Source organism: Equus caballus, chromosome 16 (genome assembly GCF_041296265.1).
Source record: "Equus caballus isolate H_3958 breed thoroughbred chromosome 16, TB-T2T, whole genome shotgun sequence".
NCBI classification, from domain to species: Eukaryota; Metazoa; Chordata; class Mammalia; order Perissodactyla; family Equidae; genus Equus; species Equus caballus.
Genome location: NC_091699.1, coordinates 65,672,944 through 65,695,619, shown reverse-complemented (window position 1 = coordinate 65,695,619; position 22,676 = coordinate 65,672,944). Strand labels below are relative to the sequence as shown.

The 22,676-nt window shown below is 37.2% G+C and overlaps 1 protein-coding gene across 17 annotated transcripts in view; it reads left to right on the top strand.

Moving 5' to 3' along the window:
* Nucleotides 1-22,676, top strand: part of RBMS3 (RNA binding motif single stranded interacting protein 3) — a 1,248,509-nt gene that overhangs the window by 817,213 nt on the left and 408,620 nt on the right. The window lies entirely within an intron of this gene.

The window sequence follows — 22,676 nt, the reverse complement described above, 5'->3', positions numbered from 1 at the left end:
ACAAAGTCTTAATTGATCTTTCCTACTTTGGAAGTCAGCAAAACATGGTTCCTGGATCTCTGCTCATTCCCTTCCTCGTATTGGACGGCTCCTCTGAGTCAGGCACATGATAGGTGCTGGGAATACAGCAGTAATCCACACAGCCAGAGCTCCAGCCCTCAGCAAGCTTGCATTCCTATGAACAATCTCACTCTTAATGGCCTTCAGCTTCCTTTTTAACCTGAACCGCCAGAACATCGAGTTCATCATGTATAAGTATATATTGACAAACTTGTTTGCTACTTTTGAACGATATCAAGAAAATATGGAGCACTTGGTTTGCACTGGGCTCTGTTCTCAGCTAATTACGTAGATTAACTCATTTATCCTCACTGTAGTATCACTACTATTATTATCCTCATTTTTCACATGAGGAAACTGAGGCAAAGAGAGGCATACAATCAGTAAGCGGCAGAACCAGAATTCAAATCAAGATAGACTACGATCAGAAGTGACAGAATCAGAATTCAAAGCCGTGTAGACTAGCGCCGGAACTTTTTAACAACGTGGATACATGAGGTCCATGCAGCCAACTTTGTGTATTTACCAAAATATAACTACTGTTGACCTCGTGGTTGAAAGTTTAAGATCGTGAGTTATTTAATCTGGTTTGGACATGCAGTCAGTTTGGAATGTCCTATTATCTCTATTTTAGCATAGCCCAGTCTTACCCATTTTACAAGACTCAGCATGCTATAAAATCAGGGTCTAGTTAGCAAAACGGAAATGCCTCTAAGTGGTTCATAAAGAGGGATTGTTTGCATAGAGATGGAAGAGCTAAGAAACTAAACACAGCCTACAGGGGCAAGCCAGAGGTTGGGATAACAGGGAACTTCTAGCACTCTACGTCTGTAGGGATAGAGGGAGGAAGTGGGGTTACAGGAAGCTGCTAGTACTTTGGTCTAGAGAACAGTGGGAGGAGATGGAGTTACTATAACCCAGAAGCTGGGACCATCCAGTGAAAGCCAGAACCACGGAAGAGCTGTCTGGTGGGAGATGGGACCAGGAAGAGACACTGTGGGAGAAAGAAATACATTGTCTTTTCTTCTTCAGGCCTTTATTCTTCTTCCAGCACCTTCCGCTGCCTAAGCCTACTGGAATTCATTTGTCAAAGGAGCCTGGGAAATGTAGTTTCCAAGGATACAGAGCAGGAGAACGGTTCTGCAGGCCACCAGATAATTGACCAGCATACATGAGGTGTCCTCTGAAGTCAGAACTCCCATGGCCCTTCCTTACTACCTCTCCTCTTTTGTGACATTGTGGATGTTAGAACAGTGCTGGGCACACAGTCACTACTCATAGCACTTATTATGTACCAAAGTGTTGTGAGTACTGTTCATATAGGAACTTCTTAAATCCTCAAAAGAGCCCTGAAAAGTAAGTAAAACTATTACCCCATTTTGCAGGTGGAGAAACTGAGGCACAGTAACTTCCCCAACATCACATAGTGAGTAAGTGGCAGAACCTGGATTCAAATCCAGGCTGCCCACTTCCAGTGGCCGTTCACCTAATTGCTGGGCTCCCCTGCCTCTCTGGCGACTTGCCTTTCTAATTCCCCACGCATCTAGCACAGGGCAGTGCATGTCCCAGGTGCTCATTAAATAGTGGTTTGAGAAACTGAATTCCTAATTTAATATTATGTAGTAGTCATTTAGATTCTTAAACTTTTATAATCACTTGGGTTTGCTTTTCAAACAGTTTTTCCATTTATTTTTTTATGTTTCATTAGTTTTGTCTCCCATAATCTGACTCTCCATTTCTATGCTTTTTCATCTCTGTAGTGGAGTGGTTTTTTTTGGAAGGCAACATTCATAGGGCCAGATATCCAGAGATATCTTCTTTCGACATCTCCAATGTTATCTAGGATGTGATACTATAATGAAACCACCCCGCATTCTTGGGAACAGAATCGGTTTGATTCCTGGAAAGTTAACTTTAATGAGGCACAGGGTCTTAGAGCAGCTACTTTCTATTATCAGTCTACCATTGATGGCTTACTGTGTACTTAAGAAATTTTACATACATGATCTCTTTAATGCCCACAACTATCCTATGAGAATTCTGATAAAATCTTTCAATGCATTGATTTTGTATCCTTTTTTGTTACCTATTCTTTTTCAAATATTATCATTTTCAAATTCAATATGAGGAACCTCAGGCTCATGTGCCATACCCAGTAAGTGGTAGAAAGGGGATTTGAACTTTGTATCAGTCTAGCTACAAAACTTACAAAGGTTTCAATGAAACTCAGTACCTTACAACACAAAAGCATGGAGAGATGAAGGAAATGCAGACGCTCCTTAGGATGCCTAAGGAGTGATGATGCTCCTTTAAAATGTGCACGCTGTACACTGGTTTCACAAAACATTTTGGCCTGGAGGGTATGAGCAGTTCCCTTTAAATTCTTAAGAATGACCTCTTGTGACCACAAAGAGCAGAAGAAAGTATCTGAAGAGTGAATTTCTTTTAGTGAGCGAAACATTAATAAACATATATTTCAAATGTAATTGGCAAGCACATTTAATTAAGAAATTCATATCCCTCTCTTGCACTCTGGCTTTTCCTCCAGTTGGGTTTCTGTATATGACTGTGTTATGGAGACTGTGACTTTAAAAAATATTTTTAAAAAGCCCACAGTTAGCCTGTGAGCACGTTTTTATTCTGGCTCTGGTGCAAGACCTGAGTTTGACTAGGCTCTGTATCAAAATAAAATCCAGAGAGGCATTCCTAAACTTGGACCTTTTGTCCATGCGCACTTCCTGTTGACCGAGTGACAGACCTTCGGCTGGCCCATGGTCAAGCTGTTCACACAGAATAGGGAGCAGTGTTCTCAAGGGCAGCAAAATGTTGCAGCTGATTAAAAGTAGCGTGAAATGTAACCAAAATTCCAGTTCTCCTTCCTTTTTGGGTTTGCTTGAGTCCAAAGGTCAAAAGGAAGACAGAACAGCTCAGTGTATTGGTTTGTAATTCTACTCTCACTATGGCTGAATGAAACAACATATTCTGATCCTTGTCTCATCAAGGAGTTCTTCAATCTTCAATCTTGTCCCCTAAACACTGGCTTGTGTGAACATGCTATTAGCTGGCAGGGTCCAATTTCAATATTAGTGGTTACATTCGGTTTCGCTCCTCACAGTTGTCTATGCTGGGTATGAATCTGGAACTGCTGCCAATTTTCTTTGAGGGCATTTTAGTATCATTATCCCAGTGCTTATGCTATTATCTCTGAAGTGTTGTTTTCCAGCTATTTTCTGCCTCGAAAAAGACAGGGTGGTTTAGCTATTTTATCAATGAAATTTGAGAGTGCAGTGTAGCTAACTCTTGACTTGTGATTTTCTTTATTTCACTACCTGGCCGAGGAAATGCTCTATATTTACAGTGAGAAGGCACCTTAAGGATCATCTAGTCCCTAGCTGTTCAAGGTGTGTTCCACAGGTGAGCAGCCTGGGCATCACGTGGGAGCTTGTTAGAAATATTCCATCTTAGGCCCCACCCTGGAACTGTTGGTGAGAATCTGCATTTTTACAAGACCCCCAGTGTTTCATTGCAAATTAAAGTTGAAAAACAGTGATCTGGCCCAGATCCACAACTACAAATGCATCTTCTAAGCAGTTCTGAGAGGGGTTTTCTGGTCTCTTTTGAATGCTTCCAATAATAGCAATGTCACTTTTGCAAAACTTGGACCACTGAACTCCGCCTCCTTATAATTTCCACACTTTGACCTTTTTTCTTCTCTTTAGAGAAAACAGAATAGGTCTAATATGGTCTTTCTACTATTTGAAGATAGCTAACATATTCCCCAGCCCATGCCATCCCCTCCCTGCCCTTTCTCTGTCTCTCATTCTGTCTCTTTCACTCCCTCCTAGCTGTCCTCCCCTTATCCCTCCCTGTATCTCTTTTCATGCTAAGTACTTTTTTCTACCCTTCTTCACCTTGCCTGGTTTCCCAAATTTTTCAGCAATAATGATTACTATTTTACTGAAGGACTCTAGTTGTCAGGTACCTCTTAACATGTGATATCTAAAATGGGATATAATATGTATTATATATTAATAAGAGTATTTTATCCTATGTACTTGTAGAGAAGTACAGGGGACTTTTTGAATTGTAGAATGGAGAGAAAGATGCTGCTGCTTACTCTGAAGCATTCAAGGGCATCCTTCTGGCGACTACCTGGCCACCGTGTCTAGGAGGATACAGTGAGTGACATCATCATTTCACAGGGTCATCAATAGGTAGAGTCCAAAAAGATGGGAAGCAGCTACTTAAATGAGAACTGTGCTAAGTTATGCTAAAGATACAGTACTAAAATACAGAATTACACTTTTCGCTTCTATTAGCCACACTCCTAACTTGAGTAGAAAACAAATTCTGGAATAAGCATCAAATGTTTATGAAAATTAAAAGTATAAAATGATCATGAAAATGCAATTGATAATGTTCCTTGAGTTTCATGGGTAGTCTAAGTGATCAACCTCTTACATATCATAGACTCTTGAATAACATGCCTTACTATGACTGGTACAAACCTATCTAACAGCATTTAAACAAGTAAAGTTGAGAGCACTTTTTTCAGATCTAGTGCATTGCCCTGACATGGGTCAATTAAGCAGCAGAATCAGAGAATAGTTGGTCTGAATTCAGATATTTGCCGTGAAGCTGGGTCTGAAATTTTGCCCATCCCAGTCACCACCGCCCAGGTAACTTGGAGATCAGTGGGTGTGAGGAGTCTCATAATTTCTAGTTAAAAGTCTGCTCTACATTTTTCATGTTTTGCATAAATCAATTGTCCAGCAGTCCTAGGGTTTTACCACCTTTATTAACTATTGATTCTTATTTGGTAAAATGTCACTCAAAAAATAACAATTGATGACATTATTTTGATTTAATATAGAGACATTGCCTGATTTATAACTAGAACTTCCACATAGATATACCACGTATGATCTTCCTGTTAAATTTTCAGTGTCTTTCTTTTTTTTTTTCAAGCACTCAAGCACTGGCAATTGCCTTCACAATCATTATTGCAAGGATAAACAGATCAGGACAAGTAATTAAGAAATACTAACCATTTCTGAAACTTTAAAAAATGCAAATAAGTTTAACAAATACCTTTCTTTTAAGTGGTATATATGGTACTCTATCTCCTAAAAGATTGTACCAACCACAGTAACACACATTATTCAAGTATATATGATATGTAAGAGATTGATTCTTAGACTAGTTATACTTTTAATTTTCATAAGCATTTATGCTTACTCCAGAATTTGTTTTCCAATTCAAGTATCTTTTGGCTTAGAGATGCAAAAACACCTGTATGATAGAGTACCATATTGAAAATGTCTGAAAACTTTGGAATATTGCACTGTAGAAAGTTTTGATGGTAGAATAGTCATTTGCTCTCCTGTTCTCTTTGAGAAATAAAAAATAGAATCTGGCATTGATTTGCTGCTTATATTTTAGGATTGACAATGAGAGTGAAAAACCATGAGCTTATGGGACTGTATTTATTGATCTAAGGCAATTCCTTAGACCAGCGTATGTGTGCTCTGTGGTAGAAGACTCTGAAATCATATCATAACTGAGACCTTTCTCATACACAGGATCTAATCTTCTAAATAATGTCTGTTAACTGCTAGAAATAACACAAATATAAGTTATAACTATGTGGGTGAAAAGGGATAGAGAGATACCAAAGTTGTAGGGAGAAAGGAAGAAACAGATGACTGCTAATTTTCATATATAAATTTTTATTAATTCACAGATTTGGTATTTTTGAAAACGCAAGAAGCCATGAAAAGGCATTTTATCATTTTAACTGCCTTATTTAATATAAATCCAAAAAAGAACTTTCTGTTATGAAGAGAGCATAAACAGGAATCAAGAAGATAGAGTGTATACATCCCATAGACATTTGGATTTTTTTAATTTAAAGTATAGCATACACTAATCAATTTCAAATTGTTCATAAAGGCCATTCCACTGGGAAACAGTAGTTAAACGTCAGGATCACTACATATGTGGGTGCTTCAGAGAGGTTTAAGAATTAATTCCCTAATTGTATTTCACCAAATAAATGGAAATTTACAGGGTTTTTTTCCTATTTTATGGGCTAGAAGCACAAACTCATAAATAGTGTCTGTAAAATTAGAGATTTTGTGAGTAAATGGGATGTATGGCAGTGTTTGTAAAATTCATTAACCCTTATAAATGCAGATGGGTAATTATTGGAAAAGAAAATAAAACATTTGAACAGAACCAATGCACTGCAGGGTGGATGGAGAAATGATTTGACTGACCAACACTCTAGGTAGGGTGGACGGTATGTTTGTTGGATAGTATGTAAATACTTTTTTCATCCCAACGTATCTCATTTGCTCATGATGTTTCCTCACCCTCGGCTGGGCTTCCCCTGCCCTGTACACTCTTGGAACTTATTCTTTCATCTCAAAATCCTCCTTTTCTCAAAATACATCCAAGCTGACCCTATTCTGTACCTAGATGCAGTGCCTTTCCCCTCTTAGGCCATTTGTTCTGAGAAATAAATGCAAGTTCTTTGTCTTTTATAAGATTTACAATAAATATTCTTATAGAAATTAAACAAATGAATTCTGACAATAGCTAAAATAGCACATCATAAACTTTTCAGAGTCAAATGATATAGACCAAAATCAGAATTGTAAAATTTTCACCCCAGAAATTTGAATGTGTTGAAGTAATAGCCACAAAAGAAAACTCACAATGATAAAATTTGATAGGGAGTAAAAAAAAATGTAATTTGTAAAATTTGCATGTAAAATAACTGACCCAGGAAATAATTTCAATGAAATTAAAATTAAAATACTTTGATGCTAAGTATCAAAAATTGATGAGATAAATAACTTGGCAAAATGCAGGTGATTTTGGAAAGTACTTTATGAAAATTCTTTAATGATCTGATCTAAATGAGTGTATCCATAACCCTGAAATAAAAATGTCTTGTTGGTCCAAAAATGGAGTCTAAATGGTGGAATCAGAATGCTTTTTACTCTCAAGAGCCTAGTGAGTTGTTCTTCTTAGGGATACTTATATATATATATATATATATATTTTTAAAGATTTTATTTTTTCCTTTTTCTCCCCAAAGCCCCCCGGTACATAGTTGTATATTCTTCGTTGTGGGTCCTTCTAGTTGTGGCATGTGGGACGCTGCCTCAGCGTGGTTTGATGAGCAGTGTCATGTCCGCGCCCAGGATTCGAACCAACGAAACACTGGGCCACCTGCAGCGGAGCGCCCGAACTTAACCGCTCGGCCACGGGGCCAGCCCCGGGATACTTATATTTTTACAGAAGTCAAAGTTTGAATTTTGAGAATTTAACAAAATGAAAATATAACCATGCCCTCCAACTGAGGGAGGGAGAAAGGGAGGCTGAATATTTTGTGGCCATTACCAGGGAACGGGGATCCATTCTCTTCTACTCAAAGTGCAGCCTGCAAAACAGCGGCATCAGCATCACCCGGGGCTTGCCAGAAATGCCGAATCTTAGTCCCAAATGAAATCTACTGAATCAGAACCTGCATTTTTAACAAGATCCCTGGATGATTCCTATGCACATTAAAATTTGAGAAGCGCTATTCTGTTCTAATGCTACATAAGACAGCTTCCAGCGTGAGCTTCACCTCGATTGTTTTCATTTGTTTGTTTAAACTACAGATTGCATGGTGATACCACCCACCTTTTGCTTGTACAAAAGGATATGTCTTTTGTTCCTCATTTGTTCTATTTTTCACTTCATTTGTGAGGAGACATAAACAATGTAATTTGAAAAGAAAACCTTGCGATCGGTTTTGGAGCTGAATTTTGTAGTTAGGATATTTATAGAATAAGAGATGCCGATGTTCCACATCCTCTGTTACAGCTTCTGATGTTTTTGTTGCTAAGAAGTGTCCTTCCCTTGATGTTTGAGCATCTCAAGTGTTCTTGCTGAGGCAGCAAGGAAAATGCAATTCTCTGCTTGTGCAGGATGTTGTCCTGGTAATGAATATGATGATGCTAACCCTCAATCCTCTCAGCAGTTATCAAATTTGGATACAAACTTTAGGAACAAAAATAGAACTTGGACCACTAGAGCCTGAACTACACTTGGCTGGCTCATTTGGGGATCATTGTAAACTGTCCTTAGTCACGTAGCAACTCCCTAGTATTTCCCCTCTTTTTCCATTACTTGTACATTCCTCTAGAAGCCGAGTCAACTAACTATTTTGGTCTCCAGTCCATTTATTCTGTTCCTTGGAATAACAGAAAGAGTGCCATACTGAGTCTTGGGAGGCCTAACTTAGTATAGTGTCTGCTAACGTTACAGACCTTCAGTAAATGTTAGTTCTTTCCCTCTCTCCTATTAATAATAATTAGATACATGACTTTGAAGTACTGTTTAACACTTTTAGCCTTCATTTTCCTCATTCTACAAAATGAGAATGAGGCTGAAAGACCATATATGGATAGGGTTCCATGGATCTATTATTTGTGGTGCTTTTCCGGTTGTGTTTCCTGACACAGGAGTCCCTTGGACTACCAGGATTTGATGGAGAGGCCTTAGGTGCCATTCTGAGTCAAGGGGAACTGAGTGAATGGGGTCCAGACTCCCTGCTTCCCACCACTCGATCCCCCGCACCTATTGTACATACGTACTCCTGTTCGTCATAAAATTTTGATTGAGAAAAATTTCCAAGCTCTTAAAATATAAGTATGAGACCTGATTCTCTAAGACATGAAAATAACTGATAGTGCAAAACACATCAAAATCACTCTAACAGGAAGCAATAAAACACATGCATATGGTCTTCTAGTCTTCACTTTGTGCAATGACAAAAATCACAGAAGCCTGACTCCTAAAAAAATTTTGCAAAAATTAAGCCACTGGATACCTATATAAGTTTCCTGTCTGGATTTTGGGATTTCTATTTAGATTTCATTTTAAAAGTTACTACCTCAAAGGCTTCTGATGATTATTTTTCTCTCAGGTGCCTTTTTCTTATTTTGAATTTTTAAATGGTTATGTCTTATGCCCATCAATCATGAAGTCATCACAAGCCAGAAGCATTTAGGCCCAAATGGTAGGATTAGATATCCCCCTGCTAGTTTCATTTTAATGCAGTTATTTTTAATTACTATTATTTATTTAATTCTCCTTTTGGAGTTTATACTTTTGCTCACTTCTTGCTATGGAGATTAAGAAAATCTGTTTCTAATCTATTCGTTCTGCCAAGCATTAAGTACCCTGTGATTAAGAAGCCAAGCCAGTATGTACCAAGTGTTTCTTAATCAACATTATGGGTCATTCCTTAAATCACTCCTAAATGTGTTGTATTTTCATGTTCAGTTTATTGATGGAAATGTAAATGCAAGAGTAATTAAATGCCAGGGCTCAAATTAAGAAAAGAGGCCAGGCTGATGTCTTTGGAACTTCATGAATTAAGTTCCCTATCTATCTTACTATGTTACATGCCATCTTCACATAATATTTCCTGCCACCTGTAGATGCAGCAACTGTTTCAGAAAGACATCGTTTTTCTTCTCCTCAGCAGTCTGAGGACAAAGGTCACATTCCAAAGCATCCTGAGCCAGCCTTTACCGCCAAGCTCATTCTTTTAAACTCAACCAGTTATCCTTAAACACGAAATGTGAAATTTCTGCAGACAGAAAAGAAAGTCTGTCTGGACACCTCTGCCTCCTCAAGTGGGCAACTAAGAAGTAGCTTTTCCCTTATATTTGTCTTGGTTGAGTGAAACAAGGCCACTAGTTAAACTCATTTTTTAAAGAAATATCTCTTTTTGTAATTTATATAAATTCATGCTCTGTAATAGAGAAAAAGAATAAAAATATTGTCTTTCTTATAGACATGTCTTAGGTGGGGGATAACCCACATCTGTTAAATGTGAGAAATTTTTTTCTAAAGATTCTCTACACCTTGAGTTAGCATTAAGAGATTTAAGATGGCCACTTTCAGATTTACAGATTTTGTTGGAATTAGTTTAACCTCTGGGATCATGAAGATATTTAGCAGTAGGAATTTAGAGGAATTTATTTCGGATCTTCTACATGGTGACAAATTAATTATACTTTAAACAAGCCTTGATGATCCATCAACCTTCAAGAATGGTCCCACTGCTTTCAGCAGCACAGCTGACATATTATCCACTCATATTATATGTCATCAGGCAAACTTGGTGAAGAATTATAACTGTAACACATTAATTAGTTAAAAGTTTTTTTGATGAGAGGGATTATTGATTAAATGGAAGTATGTGAAGAAAAGAAAGCCCAGCACAAATTGAGAAAATAAAAATCCAGTCAACAGTATGATATATGTTGGCAGCTGGTTTTATGGAAAGTGCCAAACTAAATATCAAAGGTGTATTTTATTCCTGTGAGTGAAACTTGCTGCAAATAATGAAGCAATTTAGCACACAGCATACAAGATCATTTACCTAGTGGTTCTCTAGTAAAGATATTCCATTGTTAGACGAAAGAGTTCATATGTTTTTGCTAACTTTCCTTAGGGGTTTTCAGAGCCATTCTGAATTAATACAATAGAACACATCTGCTTTAGGTAGCAAAGATATTTGTGTTAGAGATGGGGATGACTATATCATGATAAACATTTTACAAATGTCACTTAATGCTTGTTTTAATCTTGAAAATTTGTGCGAGATCGTAAATGCATCATTCTGTAATTTCATTAGCTGAATTTTAAGATCATTTCCATTACAAGTTTTTCATTACATCCCATTGCTAACAGTCTTTGACTATGGTAAAAGAGGAGCTAATTGCCATCTCCAGTAAATTCATCTTGCCCTTTGGATATGCGGTTCTCCTGATTAACTTTTTCGACCCCCCGGAGATCTCTGAAGATTCAAGGTAATAGAGTTTCCTCAGATATGGACTCCTCAGAAGTGGAGTTTGGCAAAACCTAGTCTACATCATAGCCCCTTCTACAAACTTCCCTCTGATGCTCTAGTCATAAAGAATTTGTGAGACCACCCATAAAACAGATGTCATCTAATAGGGCATTTAAGTATGAGATCAATGGTTGATGTCATTGCTCTTTTTTTTATTGCTAATAAATAGCATTGAATTGCAACTGATCAAGAGATATTCAGCATGGTGGGTGTGGATGGCGTGACTCATCTCATGGGCTAATTTAAAATTCAAACAAGGATTCTATTGAGTTAGTTCCCTCTTGCTAGTTAAGTGATGTACTTGTCATCTATACATAGTCTACTGGTTTTTGTGTCAGCAACATTTGATAATGAGCATTTGATGATAAGCAACAAATAGTTGCTGTAATAGTCTCCAAAGAGTACTAGTCTTATTCCTCTTTAATTCTCATCTGAAGCTTTGAATCTTTACAGAATTAGCCAGATCTATATAGTCCTTCCAAGGAATGACCTTTGAACCTCTTAACAAGAGGGAATAAAAGGTTCTGGAAAGTTAACATGGTTGGTGGTCTCAAAGTTCTTTCTGATTTGTATTATTTTCCCAAACAGAGAATATCTGGGAAAGGCAATGCCATGAATTTCTTGTTAGGCATGCATGTTCCACACATAGACAGTAGGAGCCAAGCAGTCATTTACAATCATCTCATTAACTGGAAGCATGGCGTTTAAAGGAAAGAAGTTTTGTGTGTGTGTGTGTTTGTTTTTCAATAACCAAGTGATGCTAGCACTTATAATATGCTAGATCAGCAAATTTTAATTTTGTCAGAATGGCCAAGAAAAGAATTGCTTTCAGGATTACTGAATGATTATTAAGACTCCTCCTCTACCTTCCTCATCGTTTCCACGATGTGTTACATCCACTTCGTTGTAGTTATGTGTTCTGTTCTGATAGTTACTGATTTGAAACATATGCTATTGTAACTAAGCCATGATCTCTGTCATATTTCACCACCGTAACCTTGCAAGGGCTAGGAAGACTTGGAGACATGTCAGAAGAGCTTACCAACCTCGTCCATTAGCCATGCTGCACAGCAGTGATGCAGAAATGAGCTGCAGATTCCAAGCAGCATATTGACTGTGTGATTTATTTGTTCGCTGGGCAGGTCAATTAATTATTTCAGTGCCATGCCACCCTAAATTGTAAATAGAAAGAGAGAAAAAATAAACTGTCATATTCCGCACCTGTCTTTCTTACCACTCAGGATGACAAAAGCATTTTCTCCCCTGAATGCAGGTGATAACCAGAAATGTGAGGATTGGGCTGAACTAAAAGTTGTCGGTCAGTGGGTCTCAGGGATGCCGTTTGAAATGACTTTAAAGATATTGTACTAATGCTTTCACAACCTATAGGTGCTTGAGAAGGTGTTTGTCTTTGTCGGCTGCTATAGCAAAAATCCCATAGACTGAGTGGCTTAAACAACAAACATTGATTTCTTACATTGCTAGCGGCTGGGAAGCCCAGGATCAGAGTGCTGGCAGATTTGGTGTCTGATGAGAACCCTCTTCCTGGCTTGCACGTGGCTGTTTTCTAGTTGTATCCTCACCTGGCAGAGAGAGCCAGCTCTAGTCTCTTTCTCTTCTTAAAAGAACACTTTTAAGTGTCTCAACCCGCAGGTCCCCATCTCCATCATGGAGGTCCCACCCTCAAGATCTCATCTGGACCTAATCACTTCCCCAAGGCACTGCCTCCTAATACCATCCCACTAGGGGTTAGGGCTTACACATATGAATTTGGGGGGATACAAACATGCAGTCCATAACACGATTGTAAGGCAAGGAAAAGGAAAATAATTCTTATTTCATACTTGCTGTAACGTATGATTCCTTTCTTGGAAGCACAAGGAATGACAGCTTTCCCAAATTTCCAAATTGATTGTAATTGGTTATTGTATTAATAAAAAAGAGAAGATAATTCTAGAGCTTTTGCTCGGTAGAGGAGGAATGGGATAAGAGGTAAGAAAGATAAAGCTGACACATGGGGAAAAGTGGCTAAAAGATAGCTTTTCTATTAAGAAATGAAGCATCTAGATTATTCATCACTGAATTGCTACCCCTATAAACTTTGCAAATAATTTCTCTGTTTCCCAATTTGAAAATATATTTATGTTGGCAGAATGGGACCGCTGGCATGTTTTTTTAGTTCAAGTGGAATTTGAAATGGTCTGTTAGGACCCTAACTTTGGCCCCAAAGGCTCTTTCCTAGGTGAAATACTATTTTATTTTCCTTGGAAAGAATAAATATTTTAGTAGAAGAACATTCTGGCTTCCCAATCTGCCCCTTTGGCAACAGCAGTATGAAGTCAGTGTATGCTGTTGAATACCATGAAATCTTAAGAAGTTACCAAATACCTTCGACTAAATTGCATGGAGGAAAGTTGTTTCAAGAAACTCTTGTGCCATCTTCACAGGAATCACTCAGGAGTCCTCAAGAAAACAAACTCTGCCTCTGATACTGTGAGTTTGAATCTTTTCCATTTCATCTTCACATCGTGACTCATGACTGACTATTAATACATTGCACGGCAAGTGTTTCAAGCCTTCTGTTTGGTTTGTGTGTCTGTGTGTATGCATCCAAGTTTTACAAAATTTGAAAATCAGGGGACAGATAATTCTATGATACTTAGGAAAATAGACCATACCTACAATGTTAACCCACTGTATATGCTTAGCTCTAAATGTAATGCATCATTCACATTCTGGGGCAGCTTATCACACATCGTAGCAAAGCATTATAGACTTACACTAGATTTTTACTTAAGGAACATGAATAAGTGTGGGTGCATAGATAATCAGCCAAGTACTGGAGCGTTTATGTTGCAATCAAGTACAGAAACACATAAATTGTTTTGGCCTCTGTACAATTTATGTACCCTGGATTTTCCCACAAAAGATTTGAGGTGACTTACAAAAGAATATGCTTTACAGCGAATAGAATAAGCTTGAACTAGAAACAGAAAACCAAGAGCATTGACAGGAAGTGGAAGGAAATATACACTGTTATTGAATGCTAAGCTTCCTGTAACCCAAACAAAAAGGGACACAAAGAAGTAACTTCATTATCCTTATTATAACTGAGGAAGTTCCTCAGGAGAGGCTAACATTTTTCCTGGCAGAAAATTCTAAAATAAATGTTCTTAATTTATTTAAGAATTGCTTAGAAGCTGGTGAGCTTGAATTTGTCTGGTGCTTAAAAGCAGTACTATGGGTAGATTTATGTTTCAAAATTACAGACTTTGGACTTTTTCAATATTACTTTTATAAATGCCATCTTATTATAAAGAGAGGATAATAAGCAGTAAGCGGTTCGCTTTAGTCGACTTAGTAGTTGTGGTCACTAAAAGCACATGCCGTCCAGGAGGCAGGACAGTTTTGAGCCAACCTGCATTCATACCCAGCTCTGTGTCCTTGGTCAGTTTTTATGACCTCTGTGATCTTGAGGTCTTTGTTTTTCATCTATAAAATAAAAATGTTAAATTGTATGTTTATTGAGATTATATGACAGAATACATCTAAAATATCTAAGATTATCACAGTACTGTTTCCAACATTGATGTTAAAGATGGAAAAAAACCACTTTCCTCATTTTTTATGCTTACTTTCCCAATGGTCACTAATTTTAACTTGCATAATAGCGGAATAAAGGACACAACTGAGTGAATATAATCACAGAAATTATGGCTGAAGTCTGGGCTTCTGACTCAGGTATTTCCACTCGGCAGGCAATCCCATAGTTATTTGGGACCTGCAGGAAATGAGTTTTTATGGATATGTGGGATTTCAAAGCTGAGGATCTACCCCTTTGCAAACAAAACATACTATTGTTTCAAAAAATAAAGGTAACTATTCATAATGAAAATCTTTCTCAAATTGGATTTCACCCTTTCTTGCTTTTTAAGGGGAATATACCAATTAAAAATAAACTCTTATAGCAATTTAGGACTCTTAGACTTTCTTCTGCTTTAATGCAATGCTAGCTTTAGGATGCTTTGCGGTCACTGGAATGTTTGTCTTACGCAAGTAGCCCCAGCCTCCGGTGCATTTGGAATTTGTGAATCACATGGTTCCTTTTATCAGCCCTGTGGCCCCTTTAGCCTCTTGTAGTTTATTACCTCTAATGTGCTCAGGATTTGAAAAATCAGATAACCAAGGTAATTTTAACTGTGAGCGAAATAAGAATAAGCAGAATCTGGTTGTGTAGGTATCAAGTACCTGGGTTTTGAATACATGAACTCTGTGCCTTGTCTGTAGTTCCTTGGAGCTCTGTTTGACTTAATTGCTGGTTTTCACTGTGTTCTGAAAAGGTGAAATGTTATTCTGTTTTCTCCCAGAGTTATTAAAGACTGACAAGACATCGAGAGTGCCCCACACGCACAAAGTTCGAAGTCATTAAAATTCTTGAATACTTGAATATTCAGTTATACTCACTAATAGAGAATCATAGCTCTTTTCTCTAAGTTTACTTTGGAATATTCTCAAGAGAAATTGTTTATTCCTTAAAGAGTTTGAGGGAAGGAAGCTTTCATCTTCTCCATAGGTTGGTCAAAGGTTTAGCAGCGCTCATCACTTAAGCATTTTTCCCTATGTCTCAAATAAATGCCTCTTGGTAATAATCTGTCCCTTTCCTTTGGGTTTCAATTGCAGTGAAAATGAAAGACATTCTAAAACAACCCCCAAAATGCTTTAAATTAACTGTTAAATATCTTTATGCTTTAGTTTTCATTTCAGCTAAATTACACTTAAGTCCTTATTTGTCCATAGGCCATACTTTCTAGCACTTTGTAAAGGGGATATCTTTATTTCCCATTATTCCTGAAAGATAAATTGACTTAAACCAGGAATGAGCTTCCCACATGACAAACTGGAAGAAGAACATAGCTCTTATACGTTCCCTGATAGATATGACTACAGAATTTTCTCTTTCTTTTCTTTCTTTTTTTTTTTGAGGAAGATGAGTCCTGAACTAACATCTGCTGCCAGTCCTCCTCTTTTTTGCTGAGGAAGGCTGGCCCTGAGCTAACATCCATGCCCATATTCCTCTACTTTATATGTGGGATGCCTGCCACAGCATGGCTTGATGAGCAGTGCGTACCTCAGCACCCAGGATCCGAACCGGTGAACCCTGGGCTGGCTAAGCAGAATGTGCCAACTTAACCGCTGTGCCACCAGGCTGGCCCTGAATTTTCTCTTTCTTTAATTTAGTTGTGTGTTACCTTTATTGAAGTTCACATTAGGCAGTTAATTTCTTTCTTTTCATTTGACTCTGCTGTATAAGACTGTGTATTCTGTGGAACATTTGTTTGTTAACAATCAATAGTTCCACCTAATCTTTTTGTTGTGTTTGTAACATATTGAGTAGTATCTAGAATGCTTCTCCCAGTTCTCCTACCAGCTAACATTTACTGTGCTGCTAATCTGTGCTGAGCACCAAGATCAAGGTTTTATGATGATCTCAGTATAGCTCCGTCATGACTCTCTGACATAGGTAAAGTTATAACCCCTCTTTTCAGATGAGAAAACTGAGGCTGGAGATGTTAAGTTACCTGCCTCAGTTAGCAAGTAGACCTGAGAGCCAGAATTGCATGCAGGTAGTGTGGACTTACCTCTTCATGCCAGTACACATGGCTGTGGGTCTGGGTTGATGCCTGGGAGTAGAAAAATTTTATCTACACTCATAATATTTCTTTCAGAAAGAGTAGAAATGCAGCTTTAGGCTCATCTCCATTTCACATAGGGATCAATTTCTTCACAATCTGTGAAGTTTCTCAGAAGTCTTTCCCTACTCTCCCAAATTGCATTATTACTCTCTTGCAAATGCTGGCAACCAATCTTCACTCAATTGCCAGTACTTGCACATGATCTCAGGGAAATGAGCTGAGAAATAGACAGAAAACTTTATAGCTATTGTGTGGCTCACAGGGACATCGACATGGCCTAACCAAGTTTACCCTTGGTGTCACTTATAACTGCTTTAGGTGGGTGGGCCTAAATTTCACACTGTTAACCACCAAATGAATATAAAATATGGCTTTAAGTACTATCTATATGTGAAAAAAAACCCAAAATGAATAAATGTATTCCAAGCTCAGATCTCTCCCCAGAAGTGCAGCCTCATGTACTGCCTGTCACTTATTCTAACAAGTAGGTGGTATTCCCTGCCCAAAATCAAGAATTAACATTCCCGGTTTTTAAATGGCAAGAGAGGTGACAGTTTTCTCCCTGTTAAATACTCTGTTCCCTCTAATAAGTGCTGAGCCATTTCTAAGTTGGCTGACAGTTGTAAAGTCTGAATCATTCTCCCTTCCTCTTCTTTTACATTCCCCCAGGGGCATTTATGTCAAAGACTAACTTCTTTTCTTGCCTTTTGTCAAAAGATCAGAGAATCTCTTAGGTAATCTGTAAAATACTGTTCACTAGGCTTGGTAAAGGTAAAATTTAATAGTCCATGAGAGTTTTTAGAAGCAATAAAAATATATTTAAATGATTTAAATTTAAGAGAAATAATAAAGCATCACTATGTTCACCAAGTGGAAGAATCTTCTGGGCCGTGTCTCTGCTTTGACAGAGGGAGAGTTTCCGGAATGTGAGCAGAGGAGACAGCCCACCACATGGTGGGGTCGGGGGGGAGGGCAGGGAATAAACAGCTTGAAAACCATGTTTCTCCTTGATTTCTGAGAGATATATCTGTCAAGTTGTGGATTAGAGGCAATTGTTACTATCAAAAGGTAAATCTAAGTCCTGCCACACATACTGGGCAAAGGTTTACATTTTCTAAACTCAATTTAAGGTAAAACCAGAAAAAAAAAACCAAAGCAAGAAAAAATGGCTAGCAAAAACTAAAATCCTCAAATGGTTTAGGTTATCTTTTGGAAAAATGCTTTGAGAAAAATTGTACATGCTTTGAGAAAAATCATACATGTTATGACAATTCATATTTACCAAATAAATAAAAGGACTCCGAAAGACTTAGTTAATTCTCTGCCTTGTCACAGGAAACGTTGCAATGCATTACTTAAAATGTGTTCTGTAATCTGATTTTTGAAGAAACTGTAAGATACAGAAGTATTTTTTCACTTTTCTTTATGTTCTAGAATAGCAGTAATATTCTTTTAAAGTAGAAAATATTCATAATTTTTGGAAGAGTTGAATATAATTGTTGGGAAAATAAAGAGATTGGAAGGATATTGGTGTCAAATAATTGTTCATCATCCTATTGATATTTAATAGTTTATTTTAATGATCATTATAGACAGAATGAATACTTTTTAAAAGTAGTGTACTTTTTTTATAATGCCAAGAGAATTATCAGCCAAACTGCCCTTGCTGCCCTAACACAGTGTACCAAAGAGGAAGAGAAAATCAATGAAATGCTGTCTTACACCATAACCTTAATATTCTTGCCAGATTGTAAAAGATGGGAGGTTAAAGATCATTAACTCAGTATTATTTTTGCCAGAGCTTAATATCATGTAAGGAATGATTAAAGTAGTAGAAAGAAAAATAGAGGAAAGTAAGGAAGAATAAGATCTTGGAGATTATTTATTAATTTATTTTAATTTTTTAGAATTTTTCTTTCACTAATAATAAAATAGAGTTGGTCCATAGTCTCTTGAGAAATCTTACAAATTTGGTTTTCTGGCAGATTAGATGTCAGGCAAAAAGCCTCCCTTGGATAGTTTTTATTTCAGAAAGTCTTTTCCTTGGAAACATTCAGATGTAGCAGAAAGATGACTAAACTGAGCATGCAGACACCTGAGTTGATTGCAGCAGTAATTATAAAATAGTCCTTACCTCAGTCATAGTCTCTGAATTTCAATTGTCTATCTGTAAAGCAAAGAGGTTAGGCCAAGTTGTCATGATTTTGTATAAGATTTACAGGGCTCTCCAATTACTAGGAATCCCACTCAAGAGAGTATTCTTAGATTAGAAAAAACAGGGAGGAAAACTGTGGGTTTGTGTGATGTGTGTATGTGTGTTTTGATGGTAGCCCATCACGACAAGACAGTGGTCTATATCCGTGATTGCCAAACATTTTCTATAAAGGGCCAGATAGTCAATAGTTCAATTTTTTGGCCCATACCACTAGATGTGGCTGTGTATGCTAATAAAATTTTATTTACAGTAAAAGGCAGTGGATGGGATTTGGCCCATGGCTGTAGTTTGCTGCCCCCTGATTATATGTGCTGGTGAAGGTGTGTTAACTGGAGCAACCCTTTGGGTGGGCAATTTTGAGGCCATATCAAGAGATTTTATGAAAGTGCATGGCTTTTGACACTGCAATCTCACTTCTAGTAATTTATCCTAAGGGAATATTTGACAAATGTATAAAGATGTATCTACAAGGACATTTATTGTAACATTATTTAAAATAGCAAAAAAGGGGCAACAAACTAAAAGCATTTCAATAAATAAATTATATGTGGTATATATATTATGTGTAGTTTATTTATACAATGAGATACTACATATCCACTAAAACAATACCAGGTGTCTATATGTACTGACATGGTATAATATCTACAATACCTTGTTAATTGGAAAAGAAAGAAGCTATAAAACATTAAATACGATATTATTCTGGATTTTATGGATTTATCTCTGGATTATGAGATTAGAACTAATTTCATTTTCTTAATACTCTATTATGTTTTTGTGTATAGTATATTGCTTGCATAACCAGAATAAAAAACAATAAACATACTTCAATTTGGGGAAAAAAAATGTGTAATACTAGAAAGATTATTCACTTAGGATGGAGCCAATACTTTCCATAAAATCTTAAAGTATCATACATCCCTGTAAATATTCTAATGCCTTTAGTTTAGTTTTTACAAAGTGGATTCAAACTCTCAAAGCCTCAAAGAAACAGGCATTTCAGCTCTGATTTGAAGAGACCATTACCAGGCAACTCTCCTATAAAGGAGCAGCCTGCTGTATTTAACATTATAATACAGGCTTCTCTCAGGTTGTCTGAAAAAACAAGAAGCACAACAGAAAAACTTCTTATCTCTTTGCACCGTTGTGGCCACTGCCAATCGAGATATTCTTTGGTCTTTCTCAGAGAAGGATGTATTTCACAAGTCTGTTATCCAATATTATAAGATAAGTTATAGACTGAGTTCTTCAGGAATATAGAGAAAGCTTGGAAGGCTGTCCACATCCCCAGATCTGTGGCCTTGCCTAGTTTTTCCATTTAAACTATAAAATTAAACTCTCAATATGAACTCTTGTTTTATTACTCTTTCTTAAGTCTGTCCCGAAATGTCAATTTTCCCATGGAAAACTGTCTGATGGTTAGCAACAAATTGTACCAGACTGAAATATACTGACCAAAATCAATAATAACTTTTTAAGAAGGCTTTATTTAGTGCTTAATATGTTGCTGGCACTCTTTGGTGATATATACATATACCTTAGCTCATTTAATGTCATGACAACCCTAGAAGGTAAAGACTCTTGTTATTCATTATTGTTCGTTTTACAGAAGAAGAGGATGGGGCACAGAGAGGTGAAATTTATTGCCAGAGGGTGCCCCGCTAATATGTGGCAGCTGGGATTCAAACCCAGGTAGACTGTAATAGAATTATTTCACTCTACTGCCTCTCTACACTTGCTCTGTAGACTCCATAGCTGTCTGACACTAATTTGAGATAAGTGTACATGAAAAATGGTAAAAAGGTAGTATACAAAATGGTTCCTCCTGGACAACATCTCATGTACATCTAAAAGAAACAAACAGACAAAAATCTGATTTGCTTACCTTAAAAGAACTTGAAATTTTATTCCAGTTCAGGAAGAAACAAGTGATTTTTGCAGAGACCTGAACTGAATTTTTGACAAAATGTAAATATATGTCTGGGCTAGTAGAACGATGGTGATGCCTTTCAGGTGGATGTTGTTTCACTAATTCAGAATGGCATCAGGCATACAGGCCATGCTTTGCTTAGGTACCAGTAATGAATGTTTCTTTCTCTGGAGTAGACTCTTCCCATGATGGAATTAAAGGCTTTCCAGGAGACTTTGACACCTCTTTCCTGCCTGAATCAGAGATAATTGACGACAGCCAGTCCATAATTTCTGAAGGCATTGCCTATATCTAGAAATCTGACAAAATATCTTCAAATAGCAACAAATTGTACTTAATTTAGATGGCAATACTTTATTGTTTTATCTTTATTATAAGTGCTCTACCCCCTTCGAGTTTTGCACAGAATTTGCTCTTCTTCATCCTAAATGCCATTCAGAAAGTCATTCCGTTACTGTGGATGACAATTTTCATTACACTATTGATCAATGTAGGTAATAACTTGCTTCTCATTTTCAGCAAGATCCTGAGCAGTTGGTCTGTCATTCCTCTTCCATCAATCACTTGCCACAGCCATTGTAAAATAAACAAAATCACGCCTCATTTTTATGACTTCCAGCCACTGAGAAAAGTAAGAGGAAAAATATAGAACTGTCCAATCCTTGATAGGTATTTTATATATATATATATGTATATTTCATTACTGCTGAAGTATTTTTTTTTTAATTCAGGGGTTTCACTGGCCACAATTGCAAGACACAAAATGATCACATCAAGAAAAAAAAATAAAAACTCTTAGATATTTTCAAGAAACCACTTGCCATTTCTTCTAGTCTGAGCCCTTTCAGAGAACAGTTTATGTAGATTTGCTAGAAGTAGAGTTAGGTCCCACTTCACTCATGGTTGCTAGATAAGCTTGTTTGTGGATTGAAATTTTCCTTAAAAAAGAAATCCAATCATAAAAATTTTATGCAACATAAGGAAGCTGTAAGTAGGGGTTCTTATAAAGTTCTTCAAAGCTTTATAGAAAAAGGAAAAGTGTATCAAACCAGAAGACCAACTAGGTTTCTGTAAACTTGTTGTCAAATGTCATTTGTTGGCTTCCAAAGTAGCCATTTAGTATTAGATCTACCAACTGCCCAGTGCGGGTACTCTCTCCCCCGTCCTTAGCATCTAACTTCCATTCTGTAACCACTCCCCAAAGAGGAAGAAGTCTTCTCAGTTTCCAAAGCAAGCTCTTTACACAATGTTTCCATCAGCAAGAGCGCAGAAAAAACAATAGCCAAGCACTAGAATATCAGACATTTGTTGAGACGTAGAATCTTGCCAACAGGTGTTTTTATTTTCATAGCAAACCTAATTCTCATACACAAAAGCTGCTAAAAGAGAGTGGAAACCGTTGCATATTTGAGCAAGTCTTTCCTGTTGAATCACAAATTGCCAGATGGGTGATTAAGAAAGCAAAGATGTGTACATGAGACAAAACTCTCCTTTTTTCCTGCTTCTGCTGTTTTCTTTCCATCCCATCCCCTCCTCTAGACTTGTGTCTTCTGTATGGCTTACATTTCCTTTCTTTCCTTTTGTGGTTTCCTCCTCCTCAGTTTTTCCTTGTTCTTCCTTTCCCACTGCCAGTATTTGTGCCTTCTTTGTGGCTCTCAGTGACATCTGGAATTTGTTTGGTGGCAGACACAATATTTAGGGATAAAGAATATATTGGCCACTGGTTTATAGAAGAAGATGGGCTGGGGCGAAAGACAGATTTTGGTCCTCTATTCCTGGTTACTTTGGGGTCAGAGAAAAATCAAAGAGAAGGAATACCATTGGATTAGTCTTTACAAACATTAACTGGGAAAG